The 12,806-nt window shown below is 52.9% G+C and overlaps 1 long non-coding RNA gene across 1 annotated transcript; it reads right to left on the bottom strand.

Moving 5' to 3' along the window:
• Window positions 1-519: 519 nt before the first annotated feature.
• LOC123572465 (uncharacterized) lies at window positions 520-12,005 on the bottom strand. Its single transcript, XR_006697062.3, has 3 exons — window positions 11,907-12,005; window positions 10,757-10,842; window positions 520-1,548 (listed from the first exon to the last, which is right to left on the bottom strand). It is a non-coding gene; the product is annotated as an uncharacterized lncRNA (long non-coding RNA).
• Between the last annotated feature and the right edge of the window lie 801 nt (window positions 12,006-12,806).

The following is a 12,806-nucleotide window of genomic DNA, read 5'->3' as shown; positions in this document are numbered from 1 at the left end:
TTGCAGGCTAGGCTCATACCTGTAATCCCAGCACTTTGGGAGGCTGAGGTAGGAGGATCACTTGAGACCTGGAGTTTGAGACCAGCCTGGGCAACATAGCAAGATCTCATCTCTTAAAAAAGAAAAAAAGAAGAAATAAAGAGAGAGAGAGAAAGAAGAAAGAAAGAAAGAAAGAAAGAAAGAAAGAAAGAAAGAAAGAAAGAAAGAAAGAAAGAAAGAAAGAAAGAAAGAAAGAGAGAGAGAGAGAGAGAAAGAGAAAGAGAGAAAGAGAAAGAGAGAAAAGAAAGGAAAGAGAGAGAGAAAGAAAGAAGAAAGAGAGAAAGAGAGAGAAAGAAAGAGAGAAAAGAAAGGAAAGAAGAAAAGAAAGAAAGAAAGCCGGCGCAGTGGCACAACCCTATAGTCCCAGCTACTCAGGAGACTGAGGTGGCAGGATCATTTGAACCCAGGAGTTTGAGGCTGCAGGGAGCTATGATCACACCACTGCACTCCAACCTGAGCCAGAAAGTGAGACCCCATATCTATTTTTTTTTTAAAGGGAAAATTGCAAAGAAGAATGAGAGGCTATGGGGGTGAGCTGTAACTGCCTGTGTAACCTCAAAACTGTCCCTTCCCCTCCCCAGGCCTCAGTGGCCTCATCAATACAATAGGGACACAGGATGTTGGCTGTGGTCAGATCACACAATGACTCTTGCCAGTTCAGCCACTCCTGCAGCAGGGCTCTGAGGACTGGCTCAGGGCTGCCCAGATACTGGCCATGGCTTAGGAGCCCCCAAGTCCAAGTGAGGTGCCTGGGGAGGAAAGAGGCAGGCAGGCTACTGCTCGCTGAGCTGGGATGTGAGGTCTGAGGAGGAGCCGAGTGAAGGCCAGAGATAGGGTCAGTGCTGCAGGAGGGGCTGGAGGAACAGCTAGTGGACACAGGAAAGGAGGTATAGGCGTGGAAGCCCAGGGTAAGCAGCAAAAGGATTATATTCTGTAAATGATAGGAAACTGAGGGGGTTAAGTGGGACAAGGTCGTGGTCAGAATGACCTGGGAAAGGCGTCATCCATGCAGTCCAGGGAGATGATGGTGGAATCCGACACCAGCAGTCAGGAGGTTTCAGCAGAAGCTGAGAATGCTCCTGGCAGGAGGCAGAAGTGGAGTCCTTCTCTCCCGTCCATCCCAGACTGGGGGCCCCCTGGGGGGCAAAAGAGAGGCTCTGGTCCCCAGGTTAGGCATCTGGAGGCAGGATGAGCCCAGTGACTGTGTGCTGACTCCCACGCGTGCCTGGCCAGTCCAGCCCTCAGAACGAAGAGTCCATCCTCTGGCTGGACCAGGTCAGGCTGACCAAAGGCATGACTGATAGGCAGCCTCTTCCAAGGAGCTACGTTGTCTGACTCTCCTGGTTCCTCCCAGTGGCCAAGGCTTGTGGCACAGAATGATTTCCAGAAAACAACGGTTCTGGCCGGGCGTGGTGGCTCATGCTTGTAATGCCAGCACTTTGGGAGGCCGAGGCAGACCTGATGTCAGGAGTTCAAGACCAGCCTGGCCAACATGGTGAAGTCCCATCTCTATTAAAAATACAAAAAGAAAAAAATAGAAAAATTAGCCAGGCGTGGTGGTGCACGCCTATCATCCCAGCTACTAGGGAGGCTGAGGCAGGAGAATCACTTGAACTTCAGGGGTGGAGGTTGCAACAAGCCAAGATCGTGTCACTGCACCCCAACCTGGGCAACAGAGCAAGACTCCATCTCAAAAATAAATAAATAAATAAATGGATCAAACGTCTACGTTGAAGTAGAGCAGACCATGTGCAAAGACAAATTCAAGAAGGAATTCCTCCATCTGGGCCCAGTAAAGGCTCACTGAACATTTACTATGTGTCAGGCTCCGGGCTAAGTGTGGGGGCCACAAAGAGGAGAAAGACAGGGCCTGAGAGTTCAGGGAGGGGAGAGTGCCCAGAGATCCGTACGCCCTGCAAACCCAAGGACACCAGGCAGTGAGCGCGAGGACCGGGAAAGACCCGGAAGATCTTGGCCTTTGTCAGTGGAGAGGAGATGGGAGGAAGGAGGAGGTCGGGCGTGCCAGGGGGTCAAGACAGCAGGGAGGGCACTGGAGGAGGGGGTCTGCAAGGGATTGGGAGAAGGGGAGAAGGGAGGGGACTCCCCCATCCAACTCCAGGATCAAGGACCCCAGCCTGCCTTCCTCCAAGCCAGGTTTTGGTGGAGACACAGAAGCAGGGCCATGGGCCATTTTCACCTTTTAAAAACCACAGCCATTCGAAGCCAGGCGCTGGAGCCAAATTTCTGGGAGAGACAGAGTCCCTGTGGGCGCTTCCCGTGACGTCAATCGGGGTTTCTCTTGTGTGTCTGCGGCTTTGACAGGAGGAGGCCAGTTTAGGGGGCTGAGCTAAGAGAAGGAGAAGAGGACCCAAGGCCAAGCGCCGCTCCCATTCTTCCAACCTTCCTGCCCATGGATGGAGCCCTTGTCAGGGTGGTTCGGGGACCCTGCTCATCAGTAAGGCAGGTGTCAGTTACAGGACAGGAGCTGGGGGCATCTAGAATCCTGAACACCATGGTGACCTCTGCGCCCTAACATGAAAGCCACATCCCTTGTATTCTGGGAGGCTCTGTGCCAAGGAAGCCATTTTGATGCAGGGCAAGTGAGCCCCAGAATTGGGGCTTAGCCCGGGAGCGCTCTTGGCTTTACCCAGGAAAGAATTCAAGGGTGGGCCGGGTGCGCTGGCTCACACCTGTAATCCCAGCACTTTGGGAGGCTGAGGCAGGCAGATCACTTGAGGTCAGGAGTTTGAGACCAGCCTGGCCAACATGGTAAAGCCCCATCTCTACTAAAAATGCAAAAATCAGCCAGGTGTGGTGATGGACGGCCTGTAATCCCAGCTACTCGGGAGGCTGAGGCAGGAGAATTTCTTGAAACCAGGAGGTGGAGGTTGCAGTGAGCTGAGATGGCACCACTGTACTCCAGACTGGGTGACAGAGCAAGACTCTACCTTGAAAAAAAAAAAAAAGGCTGGACGTGGTGGCTTACACCTGTAATCCCAGAACTTTGGGAGGCCGAGGCAGGTGGATTACTTGAGGTCAGGAGTTTGAGACCAGCCTGGCCAACATGGTGAAACCCCGTCTCTACTAAAAATATAAAAATTAGCTGAGCATGGTGGTGCATGCCTATAATCCCAGCTACTCGGGAGGCTGAGACAGGAGAATCGCTTGAACCTAGGAAGCGGAAGTTGCAGTGAGCTGAGATCACACCACTGTACTTCAGCCTGAGCAACAGAGTAAGACTCCGTCTTAATTAAAAAAAAAAAAAAAAAAAGGAATTCAGGGGTGGAGCTGGTGGTGTTAAACAGCACCTTTTATTGAAGCAGCAGCGTACAGCGACAGCAGGGCTGCTGCTCCTTGCAGAGCAGGGTTATCCTATAAGCGGTGTGTCCAGAGGCAGGCCTGCACTCTATTTATGCCCACTTTCAATTATATGCAAATTAAGGGGTGGTTCACGCAGATATTTCTTTTTTTTTTTTTTTTTTTTTGAGACGGAGTCTCACTCTGTTGCCCAGGCTGGAGTGCAGTGGCCGGATCTCAGCTCACTGCAAGCTCCGCCTCCCGGGTTTACGCCATTCTCCTGCCTCAGCCTCCCGAGTAGCTGGGACTATAGGCGCCCGCCACCTCACCCGGCTAGTTTTTTGTATTTTTTAGTAAAGACGGGGTTTCACCGTCTTAGCCAGGATGGTCTCAATCTCTGACCTCGCGATCCACCCGTCTCGGCCTCCCAAAGTGCTGAGATTACAGGCTTGAGCCACCGCGCCTGGCCCCACGCAGATATTTCTAGGATGAGGGTGGTAACTTCCAGGTTGCTGGGTCATTGCCATGGAAAGGGGCGGGAACTTTCAGGTGTTGCCATGGCAGTGGCGAACTGACATGGCACACGGGTGGGCGTGTCTTAGGGGAGGTTCTGCCTCCGACATGCTTTGGCTAGTTCTCAGTTTGGTCTGGTGTCTAAGCCCCGCCTCTGGAACCAAGTCCCACCTCCTACCTCATTTTGAGGTAGAGGTGGCACTATCTGCCACTAAGGGACAGTAGATGCCTCTTTGGCGAAGACCTTCATCTCAGGGTTCCCAAGACCTGTCCACCTGCCTGCCCCTCCCTCCCCCTGCCCAGTCCAGCCACCTAGCTCCAGGCCAGAGCTCCTGCAGTGGCCCCCTGGCAGCCCTTCACATTCCAATCCTCTTGACACGGCTGTCAGTCCAGGTTTCAGGAGTTCAGCCCAGCTCCCAGGCACTGAGCTTCTCAGATAGGGAAACTGAGGCCCAAAGAGGGCCCAGGTGCTCTCTGGCACACCCTGTGTCCTCAGGCCCTGCACAGGCATCAAGGCACATTTTGTTGGAGAGAGAAAGGGACTGAAGCCATCTCTCCATCCACCACGCCCAGTCCCAGCCGGTTGTAGGGGCTAGGGGCTGGGGGCTGGGGGTGCAAATACAGGAGGGACAAAGATCACCTTCAACACACACTTGCCCCCGTCAATTCCACACAAGCAGCCTGTCCCAACACACACTGATGTCCTAGTCTGACACCATCTGAGCCTTGAACCCAAACCCAGAGCGATTCCAACATCCAAGCCAGCTAAGCTCAACTACAACCCCAGACAGAGCACCAGCCATGGCCCCTGCGACCCCAGACTAAACCTGACCCTGACCCCAGGCTCAAGGCTAACCTCTACCCTGGACTGAATCCCGACTCCAGCTCCTCTCGGAACCCATCACCTGTCCCACACTGCAGTCCAGCCATGGCTCCAGGCTGAGCCCCGACCCGACCCCAGTCTTAGATCAAGTCCTGACCCCTGCCCCAGACTGAGCCCTGACTCTGGCTCTAAACTAACCTTGGCCCCAACCCTCGACCGAACCCAGTCCCTGCCCCGGACAGAGCCCTGAGCTCCACACCAAACCAAACCCCAACTCTCCACTCAGACTGAGCTCCAACCTGGAAATAGTCTGGTTCCTGAGCCCGCAATGGGCTGAGCTCTGACTCCAGTGCCAAGCCCTGATCCTCACCGTGACCTCAAACTAAACCTGACCCCAAGGCAGAGCCCTGACCTAGCACAGACAGCCCAGGAAAGGCTCTGAGGACAGCAGACACGAGCCCATCCCCTCTGCTGCCAGCAGGACTGGGGCCACCAGCTACCGGAGACGAAGAGAGGATACAGGCCACTCATGTGCTGTCACCCTGGCCAGCCCCGCCCCCTGGGCTCAGGCTTATCAAATTGTGGGGTGGGGGCTGCACAGCCTGCCTGCCTCTGTGTGGATGAACGAAAGGCTAGCAGAGGGGGCCTGGATCCTTCCACGCTGCTGCAGACGGGTCTTGCAAGGAAGAGAGACGGACCCAGGGGAAGGTCCTGGCCCAGATGGGACCAAGGAAAGCCTGGCATTGGGCCACTGACCCCAAGAGAAGCAGAACATGTCCTGAGCCTACTGGACAGGGACCATGGTCTGCAGAGGATACAGCCAATGCAGCCACCACACCAGGGCACAGGGCTAGGAGGCTTAGTAGTGCAGGACCCCCGACCTCCTAATATCAGGAGATGAAGGACTGGAGGGAAAATGGTCCAAATTCTCAGGGCTAGCTGGGTCCTGGGGGACTCTGAGCCTGAGGGGCTACTCCTCCTTCCCATCCAGGTACCCTCTGGTCTCCAGACACGGGGCCAGGGCCCCCAGGAAGGCCACCTGAGCCCCCCTTCCTCATGGCCCCAGTCCCTGGCCCCAGTCCCCGCCTCGCTGTGAGAACGTGCACTCGCAGCGCCGGGAAGAGATCAGCATGAAGGAATGTGCTGTCTGGGGGCCAGCGGACAGGATGGGCCGCCGGAGAGGGAGCGAATGAGGAGAGCCGGGGAAGATCCGAGCTGGGAAGGAAAACTGAGATGAACGGGGGCAGCAAGCCAGGCCGCGCCGGCCCAGCCATTGTTTCCAGCCCCGCGGGTCAGGTGCACCGGGCCAGCGGCCCGATCCAGCCTCTGCTCAGCACAAGCTGCCCAGACTTCCCCAGGCCTGCCCGCCTCCCTCCTGTCCCAGAGCCTAACCTCTGGGGTCCTGCCCAGCCTAGGAAAAAGACAAAGCCTGTCCTCTGTGCCCCTAGACAGCCCTCTGGGCCTCTGTCTGCTTCTTGGCAATGTTTCCTCTCTCACCCCCAAGGCCCTGGTCCTTCCACAAGCCTTACTCTGTCCAGACCTCCCTTGTGGGAGGAAGTCTTTGGTTTCCATGGTCTGATAAGCTAATCCACACACGGGTGTTAATAGCTGATAATGACTGAGATCAGTTCTCAAGTGTGGCCCCAGACCAGTAGCTCCATATCACCTGGAAACTTGTTAGAAAGGCAAATTATCAGTCCCAGCCCAGACCTACTGGATCAGAAACTCTGGAAATGACACCCGGTGGTCTGTTTTATGTTTTTGTAGCTTTTGTTTTGGAGACAGGGTCTTGCTCTGTCTTCCAGGCTGGAGTGCAGTGGTGCAATCATAGCTCACTGCAGCCTCAAACTCCTGGACTCAAGCAGTCCTCCTGCCTCAGCCTCCCGAGCAGCTGGGGCTACAGGCATGCACCATACTTGGCTAATTTTTTTAATAGCTTGTGGAGACAGGGTCTCTCTATGTTGCCCAGACTGGCCTCAAACTCCTGGCCTCAAGCCATCCTCCCACCTCAGCCTCCCAAAGTGCTGGGATTGAGCCGCCATTCCTAGCCTCAGTGGTCTGTTTTAACAAGCCTTCTAGGAGATTATCACGCACATTCAGGTTTGAGAACTACTGACTTAGAACTCAACATATGTCCCTAGAAATAATAACAGGCCAGGCATGGTGGTTCACACCTGTAATCCTAACACATCAGGAGGCTGAGGCCAGAGGATCACCTGAAGCTGGGAGTTTGAGACCAGCCTGGGCAACATAGTGAGACCCCCATCTCTACAAAAAATTTTAAAAATTAGCCAGGCCTGGTGGCGCATACCTGTTCTCTCAGCTACTTAGGAAGTTGTGGCGGGAGGATTACTTGAGCCTGGAAGGTGGAGATTGCAGTGAGCTATCATTGCACCACTGCACTCCAGCCTGGGTGACTGAGTGAGACCCTGTCTCTATTTAAAAAAAAAAAAAAGAAAGAAAAGAAAAAATAGGCCGGGCGCGGTGGCTCAAGCCTGTAATCCCAGCACTTTGGGAGGCCGAGACGGGCGGATCACAAGGTCAGGAGATCGAGACCACCCTGGCGAACCCGGTGAAACCCCGTCTCTACTAAAAAAATACAAAAAAACTAGCCGGGCGAGGTGGCGGGCGCCTGTAGTCCCAGCTACTCGGGAGGCTGAGGCAGGAGAATGGCGTGAACCCGGGAGGCGGAGCTTGCAGCGAGCTGAGATCCGGCCACTGCACTCCAGCCTGGGTGACAGAGCGAGACCCTGTCTCAAAAAAAAAAAAAAAAAAGGCCGGGCGCGGTGGCTCAAGTCTGTAATCCCAGCACTTTGGGAGGCCGAGACGGGCGGATCACGAGGTCAGGAGATCGAGACCATCCTGGCTAACACAGTGAAACCCCGTCTGTACTAAAAAATACAAAAAACTAGCCGGGCGAGGTGGTGGGCGCCTGTAGTCCCAGCTACTCGGGAGGCTGAGGCAGGAGAATGGCGTAAACCCGGGAGGCGGAGCTTGCAGTGAGCTGAGATCCGGCCACTGCACTCCATCCAGCCTGGGCGACAGAGGGAGACTCCGTCTCAAAAAAAAAAAAAAAAGAAAAGAAAAGAAAAAATAAAAAAGAGGCCAGGCATGGTGGCTAGTGCCTATAATTCCAGCACTTTGGGAGGCTGATGCAGGTGGATCACTTGAAGCCTTGGCCAAGAGTTCAAGACTGGCCTGGGCAACATGGAGAAAATCCATCTCTACTAAAAATACAAAAATTAGCCAGGCATGGTGGCACATGCCTGTAGTCCCAGCTACTCAGAAGGCTGAAGCAGGAGAATCTTTTGAGCTCAGGAGGCGGAGTGGGCAATGAGCTGAGATTAAGCCACTGCACTCCAGCCTAGGTGACAGAGTGAGACTGAGAAGAAAGGAAGGAAGGAAGGAAGGAAGGAAGGAAGGAAGGAAGGAAGGAAGGAAGGAAGGAAGGAAGGAAGGAAAGAAAGGAAAGAAAGAGGGAAGAAGGAGAGAGAGGAAGGAAGGAAGAAGGAAGGAGAGAAAGAAGAAGAAAGAAAGAGAGAGAAAGAAAGAGGAAAGAAGGAGAGGAAGAGAGGAAGGAAAGAAGGAGAGGAAGGAAGGAAGGAAAGAAGGAGAGAAAGAAAAAGAAGAAAGAGAGAGAGAAAGAAAGAGGAAAGGGAGGAAAGAAAGAGGAAAGGGAGGAAAGAAGGAGAAGAAGGAAGGAAGGAAGGAGAGAAAGAAAGAGAGACAGAGAAAGAAAGAGGAAAGAAGGAGAGGAAGGAAGAAAAAAGAAAGAAGGAAGGAAAGAAGGAAAGAGAGAAAGGAAAGAAAAGAGGAAAGAAGGAGAGAAAGGAAGGAAGGAGAGAGAAAGAAAGAGAAAGAAAGAAAGAAAAAGGAAAGAAAGAGGAAAGAAGGAGAGAGAGGAAGGAAGGAAGGAGAGAGAAAGAAAAAGAAGAAAGAAAGACAGATGAAAGAAAGAAAGAAAAGAAAGAAAGAAAGAAAAAGAAAGAAAGAAAGAAAGAAAGAGTTGAATGAACGAATAAGTGAGTGAATGGGTTTTAAGAAAGCCCAGTCTTATCCCCAGACTTGAGTAGAATGGTTTCTTCTTGTCCATCTGGTGTCCAAGCCCTGTGGATAGTTGAGAGCTACAGACTGGAACAGAGAAAGACTGACAGCTGACTCCCTCAGAGACAGAGCAGGTCTCAGCAACTTCACCTGCCAAGAGCCCACTCAGCAGGTGGGGCCTGAGCCAGACTCAAAGAGGCCCAGTGAAAGTTGATGGGAGGAGGTGGTCTACCAAGCCAATAGGAGGTAGTGACAACAGTCTGGGACTGGGGGCTCATGCCTGTAATCCTGTAATCCCAGCACTTTGGGAGGCTGAGGTGAGCCCAGGAGTTTGAAACCAACCTGCCAACATGGTGACACCCCATCTCTACTAAAAACACAAAAATTAGCTGGGCGTGGTGGCACATGCCTGTAACCCCAGTTACTCAGGAGGCTGAGGCAAAAGAATTATTTGAACCCAGGAGGTAGAGATTACAGTGAGCCCAGATTGCACCACTGCACTCTCAACCTGGGCAACAGAGCGAGACTCCATCTCAAAAACGAACAGGCTGGGCGCGGTGGCTCACACCTGTAATCCCATCACTTTGGAAGGCCAAGGTGGGCGGTTCATGAGATCAGGAGATCGAGACCATCCTGGCTAACACGGTGAAACCCTGTCTCTACTAAAAATACAAAACAATTAGCCGGGCATGGTGGCGCACCTGTAGTCCCAGCTACTTGGGAGGCTGAGGCAGGAGAATGGCGTGAACCTGGGAGGCGGAGCTTGCAGTGAGCCAAGACTGCGCCACTGCACTCCAGCCTGGGCAACAGAGCGAGGCTCCATCTTAAAAAAAAAAAAAAAAAAAAAAAAAGGACCCAAGCTCTGGTTGCCAGGCCCCTGAACGTTGAACTTGGCTCCTTCAGAAATCTCCTAAGATCAGGCTGAACCTCAGGGGCTAGGACAGAGCTGAGCCCAGCAGTGGGGTCCGGGGACTTCTTCTGCAGGGAGGGGACCAGAAGCTGCAGGGTGAGAACCCAGCATGGTCTGAATCTTGTGAACTCATCCCTGAATCTGGCCTTTTTTTTTTTTTTTTTTTTTTTGAGACGGAGTCTCACTCTGTTGCCAGGCTAGAGTGCACTGGCGTGATCTCGGCTCACTGCAACCTCTACCTCCTGGGTTCAAGCGATTCTCCTGCCTCAGCCTCCTGAATAACTGAGACTACAGGCACACTCCACCATGCTCGGCTAATTTTTGTATTTTTAGTAGAGACAGGGTTTCACCATGTTGGCCAGGATGGTCTCGATCTCTTGACATCATGATCCACCAGCTTCGACCTCCCAAAGTGCTGGGTTTACAAGCGTGAGCCACGGCACCTGCCTGAATCTGACCTTTGAGTCAGGTCTCTCCTGAAACTGGCATTGCCCTTTCCAGAACTTCAGAGCAACGTGATGCCTACAGTCCTCTTGGCTTTCCCAGCTGCCTGGGTCTTACCCAGTCTTGGCCTCCTGTGACTTAACTGTGGCTCCTGTCTCCAGAATAAATTAGAGAGATGGACAAGGTCTGTCTTAACCTCCTTTTGCTTCATTCTGTTTTTCTTTTTCTTTGAGACGGAGTCTCGCTCTGTCGCCCAGGCTGGAGTGCAGTGGTGCAATCTTGGCTCACTGCAACCTCCACCTCCCAGGTTCAAGCAAGTCTTCTGCCTCAGCCTCCCCAGTAGCTGGAATTACAGGCACCCAACCACCTGGCTAATTTTTGTATTTTTAGTAGAGATGGGGGTTTCACCATGTTGGCCAGGCTAGTCTCGAACTCTTGACCTCAAGTGATCCGCCCACCTTGCCCTCCCAAAGTGCTGGGATTACAGGCATGAGCCACCGCGTCCACCCTCAACCTCCTTGTTTCATCCACCTGCCGGCTCATCTCCCTTCTGGGCCAAGGAAGAGAAGACAAACAGTGTGGCCGGATCTCCATGCTTGCACGACACCAGGAAACCTCATGTGGCCAGCTCCACCCGGTACTGAAAGGGGTTTCACTCAACATAAAAAAGAAGCATCTTCACTTACAGTTGACACCTCTGCAGGGTGATTTGACATTTCAGGTCCAGTAGTTCCCGAGGTATCCTCTCGACCTGTGTGGCCCAGAAGATGTCCTGAAACAGAGCCCATGGGGAAAAATGACTTTGGTGTCACATAGGTCCAGCAAACACTGTGCACCAGGGTCCCTTCTATTTTATGTATGTATGTATGTATGTATTTAAAGACAGAGTCACCCAGGCTGGAGTGTAGTGGTACGATCTCAGCTCACTGCAACCTCCACCTCCCGGGTTCAAGTAATTTTCCCTTAACCTCCCGGGTAGCTGGGATAACAGGCACCCACCACCACGCCCAGCTAATTTTTGTATTTCAAAGCTGCTATTAATAATTCAAGATAGCCAGGCATGGCGGCATGCACCTGTAGTCCCAGCTACTCTGAAGGCTGAGGCAGGAGGATCGCTTGAGCCCAGGAATTCCAGGCTGCAGTTTGCTATAATCCCACCACTTCATTCCAGCCTGGGTGATAGAGCAAGACCCTGTCTCTAAAAAAATAAATAAAAATAAAAAAATAAAAAATAATTCAAGGCACTGATAAGTCCCGCAAGATCATAGCCTGTCTGACTTTGTGTTTCCTAGGCTTCTTGGACCCAGAAGCTTTTCCCCCTCCCAAAGTAATAGTCGATGGAGCATCACTTGGGAAGCACATCCAAAATGCAGAGGGCATCCTTCCAGAGTTCCGAGGAGGAAAAACAGGAGTTGGAGAAGCATCTTGCTAAAGAGGCATAGAAGGCAGGAGATACTGGAGATCCATGAAGGCTCAGCCTCTCTCAACCTCCGGAAGCCCCCATCTTCAGAGCCACTGTCCCCAGAAAAGGTGTCATTGAGCAGAAACCTCAGAGAAGGGGCAAGATTCCTTAGCTGTCTAAGAGACAGCCTCGGGTAGGCTGGTGCACCCAGCCAGCAAGGGAATGACGGGCATCTCCCAGCATGCCCAGGGGAAGGTACAGCCTGGTCCTCTGGTTGGACTTGAATTTTCAGACCAGCTCCTCTGTCTACACCTGACTCCCCAGCTCTGCACCGCAGGACATTCGACATCTGTCCACCCCCCCTACCCTGATTCTGTCCTCTCCTTGCTCTTCTGCATCTGCCTAGGGTGTGAGATGACCCCTTAACCCCCCACCTGGGGGCTTGGAGGCTCCTGTCCTCTTTGGAGTGGAGGGGAGGAAAAAAACTCTTGCCTCAGCTCCCTCCCGCCTGCTTAGACTCTTGGCTGCCTTCTGAAGCTAGACAATACAGGGAAATGTTTGCACCCAAACAACTTTGCCGCATCAGGAACTGCTTGACCCTGCCCAGGAAAGCAAACTCCTAGGACTCCACCCTTCTGCTCCCTCGGTCTGCAAACCAGGGATCAAGGCCGGAGGGGCAGCCCAGCAAGGGGTTATCAGAGCCAAAGGGGTCACAGGCGTCCCAAGGTGGGCAAGAGGAGAAAAGCTCAGGGGTTGCCTTTCTCTAGGGACCCGGGCTTGCCTTCCTGGCTAATTCAGAAAAGGAGTTCTCTCCTTGACCATGAAATATGCAAAAGCAACATTGCCAGTATTTTTCTGGAGAGCTGTGGCTCTGAATTTAATCTGGCCTAAAGATAATGAAAATAGCACTTTGACTTGATTTGAAAAATGTATTAATTCATTCCACAAGCATTTGCTGCTCTTGGGTTCTGTGCCAAGCCTAGCATTGGGCACTGGAGATCCAGTGTGGGTCAGCTAAACGCTGCCCTGGAGAGACCCACGGTCTAATGGAGGAAAGAGACACACCAATGGAATCGGAGGGCAGGGGGCTCTGCTTGGTCCCCAGCTGAAGTTCCCCCTGGGAAATGCCAACCTTGGCTAAACTAAAGGCTCGGGAGATTGGCACACACATGGCTGAGACAGGTTAGGGGGCCTGTCACCAAATGCACCTGCAGCCGTGTGGCCGCCCTACCATGGAAACTATAGGATCAGTGCATAGTTTGCAAAACCGGAGGTCCTGTCCCCGTATTCGATAAAGACTCCAATGCCCTCCAGGGTCCCCTCCCGGCAGCCCT

This window comes from Macaca fascicularis, chromosome 3 (assembly GCF_037993035.2).
Source record: "Macaca fascicularis isolate 582-1 chromosome 3, T2T-MFA8v1.1".
Classification (NCBI taxonomy): Eukaryota; Metazoa; Chordata; class Mammalia; order Primates; family Cercopithecidae; genus Macaca; species Macaca fascicularis.
Note: the sequence above shows the minus strand (reverse complement) of the source record. Positions and strands in the feature narration are given on the sequence as shown.